This window comes from Danio rerio, chromosome 7, assembly GCF_052040795.2.
Source record: "Danio rerio strain M-AB ecotype USA chromosome 7, GRCz13ab, whole genome shotgun sequence".
In the NCBI taxonomy this organism is placed as follows: domain Eukaryota; kingdom Metazoa; phylum Chordata; class Actinopteri; order Cypriniformes; family Danionidae; genus Danio; species Danio rerio.
Window position 1 is genome coordinate 319048 of NC_141027.1, and position 13256 is coordinate 332303.

Genomic DNA, 13256 nt, shown 5'->3' on the forward strand with positions numbered 1-13256 from the left:
AATATTTGCTAACTCCACCTCGAAGATAACTTGCCTAATGAGCCAATAGAAATGCAGAACATATATTACAAATACTACCCTTACTCCTTAACTAAACCACAAACCAGAATAAATGTCAGTTCAAAGTGAACTGAGGGCAGTGTTGTGGAGGGACACCTCTGTATGTGGGTATGGGCAGCTTCAGTTTGGGTTGGAAAATCTAGAGGGAAACACCCAAAATAGCTCCAATGTTTAAAAGGTTATGCATCACCTCAAATCTGGGCTCACACAATGCTTAAAGTGCTTGAATTTGGCTTTTAGAAACTCAAAGCCTGGAAAACTTGGTGTTTTTTGTTGAAAACTGTGTAAAATTTAAATGAGAACTTCTATGCCGTTTTCATGCTGGAAAAATACAAATGTTTGTGAACTGTTGTGACAATTTAATGCAAAAATACCCGCACAAACTACCCGGGTTCCTAAGCCGTGATTTGACTGACATGAAAAGTGGCCAATCACAGTCGACCTTGTCTAGTTTTATGTGACATGTTAGGGGCGGGACAAAGACCTTTCTGTGCTGCAGAGACCGAAAAGAAAAAAAGACTATTGGAATAATGCATTTTGTTAGTTTTCACTGTAGAGATGTCCATGTTATTAACTAGAGTAATTACACCGCGGACATACTTCCTACCATTTCAACATTTACACACACGTCTCGCTGTCTTCTCTCCGACAGTGAGTTGACATGCCTCTGACCTGTCACTCTTCTACAGTCTGAATGCCGGCGCAGGTATTGCACAATTGACTGTATGCAATTGCGATCTCTTCACCATTAAAGTAGACATTATTTATAATAATAATACCCTTTATTTATAGGTGCCTTTCAGAGCACTCAAGGACACTTTACAGTATGACACAGGCACATTATAAAAACAAGACAGAAGAGTAATAAATCATAGTGTTAATCCATAAAATCATTAAAAGCAATCCCGAACAGAAAGGTTTTTACCTGGGATTTAAAATTGGAGATAGAGTCCACCTGACGAATATCTAACGGCAGGGAATGCCATAACTGCAGTGCTGTGCAGCTAAAAGCCCCGCACCAAATGACTTCATCTTAACATTTGGAACTGACAATAGTTCAGCAGCAGAAGACCTCAGTGAGCGCCGAGGAGTGTACCAGTGAAGAAGATCAGAGGTAATCAGGTGCCAGGTTGTGAAGAGCTTTGTAAGTTAATAAAAGAATTTTATATTGTATACGATAAAAAACAGGAAGCCAATGCAAGTGAAAGAGAAGTGGAGTTATGTGTTCAGAAGCACGCGAGCGGGTGACTACCCTAGCTGCTGAGTTCTGGATTAACTGTGAAAGTTGGTTAAAAGGGATATCAGAAAGGAGAGAATTGCAATAATCAATCCTTGATGTAACCAGAGCATGAGCAAGCACTTCAGCACTCTGTTGGCATAGTGAAGGGCGAAGTCTTGCAATGTTACGTAAGTGAAAAAATGCAGATGTGAAATATTACTGATGTGTGAATTAAACGAAAGCTTGACATCTAGTATAACCCCGAGACTTTTAACGAGCTGTAAACTTTACTGGAGAATTATTGATAGAGTAAAGGATTGAGCTTTAGAAAGAACAGAGAGCCAACCAGAAGGGCTTCAGTTTTACTGGCATATAACTTAAAGTTACTGGGCATACACATATTATCTAGCAGACATTTAGTAAGATTGGAGGGAGGTTGAGATTGAGCATTCTTAGTAGACATATAAACTTGCGTATATTCAGCAAGAAAGTAAAAATTTATGCCATAGGAACGAAATATATGACCTAAAGGTAAAATGTAAATAATGAGGACCCAACACAGATCCCTGAGGAACACCATGAGTGACTGAGACTGCATCAGAGCGACTGTTCTTTACCTGGATTCTTTACCTCTTTACCTTTACCTGTTTTCTGTCACTTAAGTAAGATTGTGACAGAGCCGCAGAGGGCATTATCAGCAATTCCAATTGAGGCCAGTGGATCCAGTAATATTGAATGATTTATGGTATCGAAAGCAGCGGTGATATCTAAAAGAATAAGTATACACAAACAGCAGCAGCTAAGAGGAGATCATTAACAACCTTAGTGAGGGCTGTTTCTGTGCTGTGTTTGGGGCGGAATCCAGACTGAAAGTGCTCATAGATGTTATTAGTAAGCAGGTGTGAGTGAAGTTGAGCTGCTACTGTTCATTCCAGTATTTCGGAAACAAAGGGGAGGTTAGCAATTGGCCTAAAATAGTTGATCATTGGGATCTGCATCAGTCTTTTCAAGTATTGGAGTGACAGAAGCTATTTTTAAAGATAAAGGAATGGTAGCAATGGATAGTGAAGAACAGACAATAGATGTTATGAAGGATGAGAGTGAATTAATACAGGACTTAACTAAAATAGTCTGTAAGGGATCAAGTGAACAGGTGGAAGTCTTAGATTTCATGATCTCCTTAGTAATAAAATCAACCGTGGGCAGTTAAATTAGAAACAGTGCTTACTGAAAAATCAGCAGGAATATGATCATAATGATTATCATAAGAGGATGAAGCAGATGTAAGCAATCCTTGATGAATTTGATCAATCTTGGCACAGAGAAAGCTGGAGTAAGGACCACACTGAGTTGGGTCAAGTGAAAGAGAGTCATGTGACCTGAACAGTTTACCAACAGTATAAAACAGGGTCCTAGAGTTCGAGTGTCCATAATAAGACATGAGTAGTACGCTGATTTTGCTCCTTGTATTGTGATCTTGTTAGCGGCAAGATGGTCAGAGTACATCTGTTTATGGATTTCAAGACCAGATTTTCCTAGTCTTTCCAGGCGACGCCCTAAAGCTTTTTGATGTCGCAGTTCAGGTGTAAACCAGGGAGAGGGGTTAGTATAGGATGCAGTGTGAGTTATATCCAATATTTGAGACAGACTATTATTATAAAAGTGCATCAAGTCAGAAGTAGAAGTGGAGATACAATGATTGACAGAATAGTTAATCATTTCATCAAGAATATTATGATCAATGTTCTTGATATTGCGGAAAGAGACTGAGCGTAAAGGTTTTACTCTTCCCAGAGAGAGAGAGAGACATTAAAAAGTACAGACTTATGATCTGAGATTAGATGATCAGATATGGAAATATTGTTTGGGGCAACACCAGAACAGCATACAAGGTCAAGAATATGCCCCTTGGAATGTGTAGGGAAATTAACATATTGGATGAGGTCGGCACTGTCCAGGATCAATTTAAAATCATTATACAGGGTGTTGGTGGTGTTATCAAAATGAATATTAAATCACCCATCAACAAAATCTTTGAAGATATGAGTTCATAGATTAGCAAGCTCACTAAAAAATATATTCATAGCAGATAGTTTTGGTGGTCGATAAATTACAACCAAAATAGTAGGAGTCGAACGTTTAAGTAATGCAACCAAAACTTCAAAGGATGTAGGCTCTGCTATCTGTAAACGTCTCGTATACAAAGCGTCACTGACAATCCTGTACACAGCGCTAAAACATATAGATATGCAGAATTTATTAAAATATCAACACAAAAAAAACATCAATACCAAATTAATCTTCTGAGTAACGATTCTGGAGAATCGATGTGCACATCCATATGTACAGTTATAGAGTGGAGGAACTATGATGTCGATTTGTATGCAAAAACCTGGAGGCGAGTTAGCATTTCAGCAGTTCTGTTCCCTCATCCCAAAGTCAATGGGTTTTTTGAATGGGGTTTCAGTAAAATCGCTTAGATAAGGTGTGTGGCTCACACAAACTCAAGATACTTCACGTTTTATTTTCCGACATAAAACACATCAGTTACATCAGTCTTGACTTATTAAATCGGTTATGCTTCTTTAAAAAGACGGCTGCTATCAAGTTGCTAAATGGGACTACAGGCGGTGTCGGGGACATTATACGTCATCGAGCTGAACTGGTCTGGAGCGCTGCACACTTGTGTTGGGCATTTGGGTTTATCTGTTATTTAGGTATTTTCATGAAGAGTATTTTATAGTTTGTTGTGTTTTTCTAATTGGGAATTCAGATTGTGTGTAGATAATTCCTTCACTTGTAAAGGCTGTCGAGACAGATTCATTTGTTGATCATTTATTTTAATAAACATTATTATGAAGATACTGCAGTGCAGTCTGTCTCTGTCCTGCTCTTAGTAACGCAAACGTGTGAATAAATGTAAAATACATGCATGTTAACTGTCATTTTCAAGTGATTTTTCGTCTTTTTTTCTTCATCTGAACACATTTAAGTGTCATAACTGCAATATTTACACTCCTCCATAAAATGTACAGCAGATGTGACTGTATGGGCTGCAGTTAGCTGTACTTTGTGATATAAAAATAATTTTGAATGTTCTGTGTCCATGATGGAACTTGCAGGCATTTAATAGACTTCCTCACGCCTCATTTCTGTCGTCTGTTAAGGTAAGCAGGCTGTGTGCACGCAAGCGATACACTTACTTAAATATGTCTGATGATAATAATAATATGTAGGCAGATTTATACAAACAGTTTTAAAACTTTTACAAGTAGAAAATCCTATCGGGAACCAGTTTTATGCTAGCAGCCGATTAGCCTACAAAGTAACGTCATAGTTCCTCCACTCTATTTAAGAAACAAATTTGCTTTATTGTAAGACAAGAATGAGAAAATAAGGGAAATAGTGTAAAATATGTAAACAAAAGGCTAAATGGAAATATTTTGATCATATACTTTAATTCAAGCTTGAAAGTATTGTCATGAATGGACAGAAAGTGTCTCTGGCCCTATAGAGTATGTGTGGTAGTTTTGCCAGTGCTGTTAAAAAAGATTAATTGTCAGGAAAGAGAATCGACCATCCTTCATTTGTTTTTCCTACATTTTATATCTTTATGATTTCAGCAATTTAACCATTCAAACAAGTTTACACTTAAAAAGGGCCATAATGGAAATCAGATTTTTTTTTAAAGTAATTAACTAGTACTGTGAGCAGTTTATTAAAAGAGATCTTTGTACTTTTACCTAATAATAATATTATTTACTAAAAATTGTATATTAGCAGTGTAGTGGCATTTTTTACTTGAGTACAAAAAAAAAATTCACAAGCACATTTAGTGCAGGTTTATTTTTTTTAATTATCAATAAAGGATTAAATAAGTATACTATTAATTGTTTTTATTTGTATAAATTCCTATGCAATGTTTTTATGGGTTTCTGAGAATACATTTCAGGTGGTCTACACATTGTGTGTCAGTATTGGAAATAAAAATAGGTGCTGGAGAAAGTGCTTAAAGGGCTTTATTTTCATTAGGCTGTGACTGTTGAACCCTGTCACATGTGTTTGTGCATCTCAGAAAACAATGTCAGTTCCATGTTGGGTCTTTTTGTAAATATTGCGGTCACTTATTTTTTTCCTTAAATGGTTAACCAGGTTTAAATATAAGAAACGGTGTATATGTTGTGAAGCTGGATAATGTGTTATGTACCTGTAACTAATAATAAAGCCAAACATGCGTTCCTCAACTGTTTTAGATTCATTTGTGCAACGACTGAAAATTGCATTAAACAATTGTTCTGCCTCTGTTATAGACTGTACCGTTCATTTTGGACATTTGAACACAACAGTTTTATATTTCTGTAATGCGTTGTTATTCTAGCATACATTTCGTTTTCCTGTCGCTATTGTATGCAGGTCTTTATGATGGGACTTTTATTTTGCCGCATTTCCGCCAAACTCTTATATTGAAGCATTTTCGGCAGTTTCGCGCTGTAGATAAGCAAACAAATAAGTTTAATGGTAAACAATGTTTTCAATGGAGTGGGACATGGGATAAATGCAGCACTATATGCAGATGATGGAGCACTGTGGGTAAGGGGCCGCATTATTTAGAACAGAATGCAATCAGCAATCGGTCTTTGTCAGTCACGCGCGTTTGTTGTGTGTGTGTGTGTGTGTGAGACCTCACACCTGCGCCATTTTTGAGGTATGCCTTCCTGAGACAACTTCAAGGACATAACGCAAGAGAGATACATGCTATAAAAAGGCCAAACTGAAGAAGTACAAGAAAATCGAGAGTACACGGTGCCGCAATGAACTAAACAAACAAGCCAGGGATCGTCCTTTTGATAAACTGTCCTACATTCAGGATATAGATTCGTTTGAATTAACTGTAAACCAACGGACTACACTGCCGCCGACCCCTTACTGCTGATAATGGGCCTGTGTCAGTGAGTAGGTTTAGCCAACTTTGAGTATAAACTGGAACTCTGAGTTGATTTACCAAGAGATTAAAAACTGAGTTTTGGGTTTCAGAATAGCAGATCAGAGTTAGCTCAATCAACTTTAAGTAGAGCAACTCTGAGTTAAGCGCACACACCGCCACTATATAAAGGCATTATCAATGGAGCGCTGAAAGGAGATCAGCAATTCTTTCTCCAGCTGAACTTGAAGTGCTCATAAAGAGTTATAGCAGATATGAGCAGATCACTGCATCAGTCAAACAGAGACGTTAACAAGGGAAAACAGCAATGTGAGACACCCCCTGTATCTAGGCAACGGATTGGGTGGTGTAGGACCAATGGGGTTACATTGGTGCCGTGACCCGGATGGGAGTGAGGTTTAGGGGGGTGAGTGTAACAGAGGCCAGCTAGTGTGTGCTGTGCAGGTAAAGCTCACTCCTCTGACCTTTAAAGGTGCTCTAGCGACAGATGCTAGAGGCCATGGTCTTCAGCCTCCATGGTAGGGCACCAGACTCCCATGCGGAAGGTTGCCGGTTCAATACCAGCTCGGAGCAGGTTGGTTGGCGTAGGACCGGTTGGGTTACACCAGCTAATGCAAAACGCAATGTTTCTGTGTTGCAGGGTGTTTTTAAGTGACCTGGTTCAGTCCGTCACTATGGCACTGTCTGCCAATGAGCAGATGCCATGAAGGGCGGGGACACGCCCCGTACTGACGTAGGAAAGGTCAATATTTAACAGACTGCATGTAGATTTCACGTGGTAAAACTTTTGCAAGACTGAAACTATCTTACATCAAATGTTACAAGACGAATACTGTTTGTACTACTGGTTTTTCATTTACACCAATGTATAGCAAATGTCACTAGCTTTCGTTCAATACCAGACATCACACATTTCAGACACGTACAGATTATTTTACTCTGTTATAAGGGTTAAAACACACATTGATTAACCTGGTTTGTTGGAATAAACACAGCATATGAGGAAACTATGGCATATTATTCAGATACATCTGCCCTAGGTCTAACATTTTCAGAGATTGTCTTTCATTCATATGCATTAGTTTGTCTTTATCTCTATTGTACATCTGGCAGGATGTGCCCAAGGCGCGCACATGATCATGTACAGGAGTCATTCAAAAGAGGCGGTTCCCGCTGAAGATCCTGTAAAGCCTTATTGTTTTTATTTTAATTGATTTAATTAATCATTTGCTAGTTAGCTGAAGGCTATCCGGAACATCTGGACAAAGTGTTGGTCAGAATAGCAGAAATCAGTTGGTGCTTTATCGTGATGGTTTAAGTCCTCAAGCTGGTTCAATGACTGCCGACAATTTGGCGCTCAGTTTCCGAGATTTCAGATCCATCTCGTGTTCACTGCAATACGCCCATGAGTTACTACATTATGTATTGCAGTTTTTAGTTTTATTTCATTAGTTACATCAGATATTTACAAACTACTGGACAGATGTTTGTATCCAAATATGAACAATAAAGGTAAAAAAAGCAACAGCAAGAAATGTAAATACTATTATAATTTTATTTAGTCAAATACATTGAGTGCATAGAGAAAAGCAACAATAAATAAACATTAAATAAAATTAATACTCTCAAATATTAAGATGTGGAACACAAGTACAGACATGATTAAAGCTGAAAACCTGTAACCATCGGCTTCCATTGTATTTGCTGGTTTGCCTACTGTAGAGTCAGTGGTTACTGATTTTCTTCATGATAGCTTTATTAGTGTAAAGAGAAAAAATCAACTCATAAAGGTTTAGAACTGCTGGATGGCAGGGAAATAGAAAATTTAAATTTGTAGTTGAGCGAACTATATTTAGTTGAAACTACTGATTGGCTTAATGTTTAAAGGTGCAGTAGGTGATCTTTTACAATGCTAACAGCTTAGCATAAATCTGAATCAGAGTCCCTCCCCTGCCGTCTAGAGCCACGCCTCCTGAAACAAGAACACAGCAAAAGAGTCCTCTCTCTCATGTGTTAAAAGTGACTACTGCTTGTCCGGAGGCTTGCAAGCCAAACTGACATGCTATTACAGAGCGAATATTTAGAGTTGCATGGTGAACAATATAGAGAGAGACTAGGCGGAATAGCGCTATTTACTTTTGTTTTATTGTTAAACTAATTAAAATCTACATCATCGATTCTGTTAAAGGATCTTATGAAACTGACAAGAGTTATCAACCTTTCATCAGAAGATTTAGTGGCTGAACAACACTTCTGTGAAGATACAACCCGTTTATAAAAACATCTAACGTTATCAGCTCTGCGTGAAGCTAAAACAGTTTTATAACAGAACATGAGCTGTCTAAGAAATCCTTCAGACATGGTGTGGTCCTTTCTCCAGCGTGCAAAAGTAACTTATTTAATCAGGTTTTTAAAAAGTTTTGATTCAGCATGTTTTTACCGATCGTGTGCGTGCTCTCTGTCATGAACGTGCAGCGGTCGGCGGAGGTGCGTACAAACGGCTGCGCAGTTGTTCAAATCTACATTTGCTGACGGACAGTCTGAGCTGCTTACCGGAATTATGAGATGTCGGTCTGACTCTAATTGGATGAACATTTTTTAGTTTTATGCCTCACCCAAAATATATATATATAAAAAAAAAACATTTAGATCATTTACTGTAATCATTACTATTAAGGCCCGTGCACACAGAGATGTTTATTGCTCGCGTTTTCTGTCGGTGTTTAACGCCTCGTGGCTAAATAACGGGCGTCAATGTGATCGTGCAGACCAACGCGCAAAACGCCTGGCGCAAAAGCGTCATTTTAAAAAAACGCTTCATGCTTGTTTTTTTGTTTTGACGCGCGCCGTCAAAACCTTCTCCACCAATCAGATCGGCACTTTTGTTCACGTGGACGAAGCTGCTGAAGTTACTGTAAACAGCACTTGGAGGCGCTCAAGCACAAAACTGTCAATGCAAGCGCACAATGAAGAAGAGGCCCAGAGGCGATATGAACGTGGAGCTGCTTGTTGCTCTGCTGAACAATAATCATTTCTTCATAGCTGGAGCTGCTGCTTCAACCATCCATGCTTGTTTGAGTCACCAGTAACTATAAACAAGCGTGTCAACTTCCTCTCCTCCTCTTCTTCTGTGTTATAAGCGGGTGTCAGAAGCTTATAGTTGTGCAGCGCCATCTAACGTCAAAAGAGTGATTTTGAATACTCTTCTGCTTAACGCCAGTGAAAAGCGCTTGTGTTTGAAAACTGAAAAACGTCTCGTAAAACGCTGACGATAAACGCAAACGAAAAACGTCCCGTTGTGCACGAGCCTTTAGACTGTGAAGAGACTTTCAACCAGCACAACACATGCTTCTGAAGAGGATCACCTACTGCAGCTTTAACTTTGAGCAAAAGCACTTGTGTCAGTTTTGTAAAGGATTATTTAGTTTAAGTAATAACTGCTTACCTTGTGTTTGGTTTTGATGTACCAGTTTTATTTGTGAAGAACATAAACAATAACTGAGTTAACACATTTTAAATCATCCGTTTATTTACACTTATAAAGTTGATATTTTTATTCAGGCAAAGAGGAAAAAGTCATTTCTGGAGGACTGCATCATATTATTTACATAAGACAGGAAGAAACATCAGCAAAACACACTCACAGAGAAAGAAACTAAACTAGAAACATGTAAAAGAATTGGCAAAGAATGTGTGAATTAAACCCAGCATGCATTTATACATCTGGCCTTTTAACTCTTAAGCCCTGTGCACACCGAGACGTTTTTTGCTTGCATTTTCCGTCAATGTTTAACGACTCGTGACTAAATAAAGGGCATTAATGTGATTGTGTACACCAACATGCTAAACTGGAGGCGCAAGAGCATCATTAAATAAAAAAAGCGCCTCATGCTCATTTTTTTTTTCATGTGCCGCATTAAAACCTTCTCCACCAATCAGATTGGCACTGTTGTTCATGTGCACGGAGCTGCTGAAGTTACAGTAAACAGCACTTGGATGCGCTCAAGCGCTAAACTGTCAAGACGAGCGCACATTAAAAATGCTCAGAGATATGAACGTGGAGCTGCTTGTTCCTCTGCTGAATAATAATCATTTCTTCATCGCTAGAGCTGCTGCTTCAACCATCAATGCTTGTTCAACTGACCAGCAACTTTACCAACAAACGTGTGAACTTCCTCTCCTCCTCTTCTTCTGTGTTACAAGCGGGTGTCGGAAGCTTAAAGTTGTGTCGCGCCAACTAACATCAAGGAGTGATTTTGTATCCTCTTCTGCTTGAAGCCAGTGAAAATCGCTTGGGTTTAATTGTGGAAAAACATCTCGTAAAATGCTGACGATAAACGCAAACGAAAAGCGTGCCGGTGTGTACGAGCCTTTGACAACTACAGCTCGTCTACCCTAAAGTCAGGGCTGGAACAAGCTGAACTGTCGCTCTAGGCAAAGGACGATCAGGCCGCCCTCAACCAGATAGAGAAAACACAAGTGACCGGTTATCAAAGTCGTGGATGTAGAGATGGTGCTCCGTCTGGGTCAGTCTCCATCATCTCATATGCAGGTTGTCTGGCAATGACACATTAGAAATGTATGTACACATACAGCTATAATATTATAATTAATATATAATGCTACATGCTTATGGAAATGACATATTTTAGCATAAGAAACTTGAAGTGAATTTTGAACTTAAAGCATTAACTCCCAGAAAGAACATTTACTGACCCCTTTGTCATCCAATATATTTATGTTTATTCCACAGTGGAAAAGAACTGTTTTTTCCTTATTTGCAGTTTCATGGAGCCACAGTCTGGAGGTTTATAACATTAAAATGGAATAATTTAAACAAAAACATATTTGATTTCAGAAAAAGGACAGTGGAAAATGACAGGGGGTGAGTAAATCATCAAATGTAAGGTGTAGCTATGATTAAAGTATTTTACAATATTTTAACAATCAATTATTATACAATCTTGAATCCATATGCTCAAAGGTGATTCGTTAAGATTTAAATGCAGCTCTACCCCCCAAAACTAAACTTTTGATTTACGAATTAAATTAAATATCTTTAATCAAAAAGAGGTTTAACCAAAACGTAACAAAATAAGAGGGATTGAAAATATAATCCCTGGTGCCCCAGGACTCTCTCTCCCCAAAATATAAACCAAAAAGACAACCCCTGAGAATTAACAAGAAATATGATTTATTTACAGAAAAGAGCAAAAATAACATCGGGAGGGGTTCAGCAAAAATAAATGACAATAAAACAAGCGAACTAAGTTAGAGCAAACGTTCCTAGAAAACAGATAATAAAATAAAATACAGAAAACTCACCTCCCCACTAACAAACACAGGAGAAAACGAAAATAACAAATAGAAGGCACCAAACCTCCCTACCATGCTCCAAGCCAGACAAGGAGACAGAAACCCAGGCTTCTCCGGTTAAAATTAACAACATCACATCGGCATGTCACAAAACGCCACAAAAGAGATATAAGCAACAAACACTCATTTGATCACTTAAACAATCTCCGCTGAGCATACACAGGAAATCGAGAGAGAGAGAGCGGGGAGCCATCGAATCTATGCTCTCTGCAGGTTTATATACAGCCGCCGCCAATCATGATCCAACCCAACGTTATCCGTTGCACCTGGGAATACTTAGAAATGAGAGTGAGAGAAAAAGAGAGGGAAACACCACGCACACAGACCTACACTACAACTACTCGTAACAGTTACATTGAATTAAAATGATTATTCGAAGCTCAAGCAATGAAAATTGTAAGGTTACATAATCAACCGTATTTACCTTTGTGAAAATGTCAGGCATAAACAGTAAAATGCTGGCAAAAGATGTTTTGTGTCTCAATGCAGCAGGCCAGGACACTCGATGCATGTTATTAGCGCTACATGCTGTCCATATCCTTTCTTCCGAGTGGGAAATTTAAAATACCTGTAGTTGTGATTATTTACCTTTTCGATCGTGTGATTTGCTGTTACAGCCCTTAACAACAAGAACATAACACTGTATTTACTCTGGGAAGACGTTAAAACCATATTACAGCTCACATTAGCTGCGTCCCAAATCGCATACTTATGCACTATTCTACGCCATTTTGTAGTATAAATAGTGTAAGTAGTGTGTTCACACTAAAAAACTCTAGAAATAATAAGTGCACTTTAATTACCCGGATGATGCACTCATTCAGCCGCTAAAATGAAGTGTGTAATGATGGACACTTCACGCACTCAACGACCGCAGGCTTGCTTACGTAGCGGAAGGGGTGGAGCTATCGGACGCACATGTTGAATAACTTTATTTATTTTGGATGGTGAAAGCAAAATTCTCCTATGAGAGTGATTATAGCGCCTCCCGATGGTGAATGCGGTTATACTCATGGCAGGTATTATTTGATAATGGTCGTTAATTGGTCGTTAATTTCACTGATTTGGCGACCGTCAAACGTCATCAGGGAAACGGTTTGAATTTCCGCTTAGTAAAAAAAACAGTGTTGCATTTGGGACGACACAACATACATATACTATCCTGATGAGTGTGTAAGTGCATAAGTACATAGTGCATGAGTGCATAGTGTATAGTGTGCCATTTGGGACGCAGCTAATGACTCTGATACAACACAAATGGCGGCTATGTCCCATAATGCAATTCGGTGTTTACAAGCGTGATGTCACAGGGTTTCCACCAGGTCTTAAAGTCTTAAATTTAAAATCGTAATTAAAGGCCTTGGCTGTTCTAGGTCTAATGCTGCACAGGTCTGACTTTTCTGATGTCCATGTAACGCTACATCTAATGCTCATTTGAATTCTTTTCTTGTTGTTTGGTTTTCGTGGTGTTGTAGTTCTTTATTTCACTGGTCCTAATGTAATTTGCAATATTACGACTTCAAATGAGACCAGCATGCAATAGCCAATCAGCTTTCTGTTATTGAACTCGGTGCATGCGGCGAATGCGATGTTATCGCTGTTTGCTGAGGTTCGCTTTGACTGTGCGCAAAATGTTTTGAGACTCGAGGGAACGGTTCA

At 38.7% G+C, this 13256-nt stretch overlaps 1 long non-coding RNA gene across 1 annotated transcript; it reads right to left on the reverse strand.

The window, feature by feature from the left end:
• Positions 1–4677: 4677 nt before the first annotated feature.
• Positions 4678–8890, reverse strand: LOC147842908 (uncharacterized). Its single transcript, XR_015495387.1, has 3 exons — positions 8745–8890; positions 6267–8562; positions 4678–6220 (listed from the first exon to the last, which is right to left on the reverse strand). It is a non-coding gene; the product is annotated as an uncharacterized LOC147842908 (long non-coding RNA).
• Positions 8891–13256: the final 4366 nt, after the last annotated feature.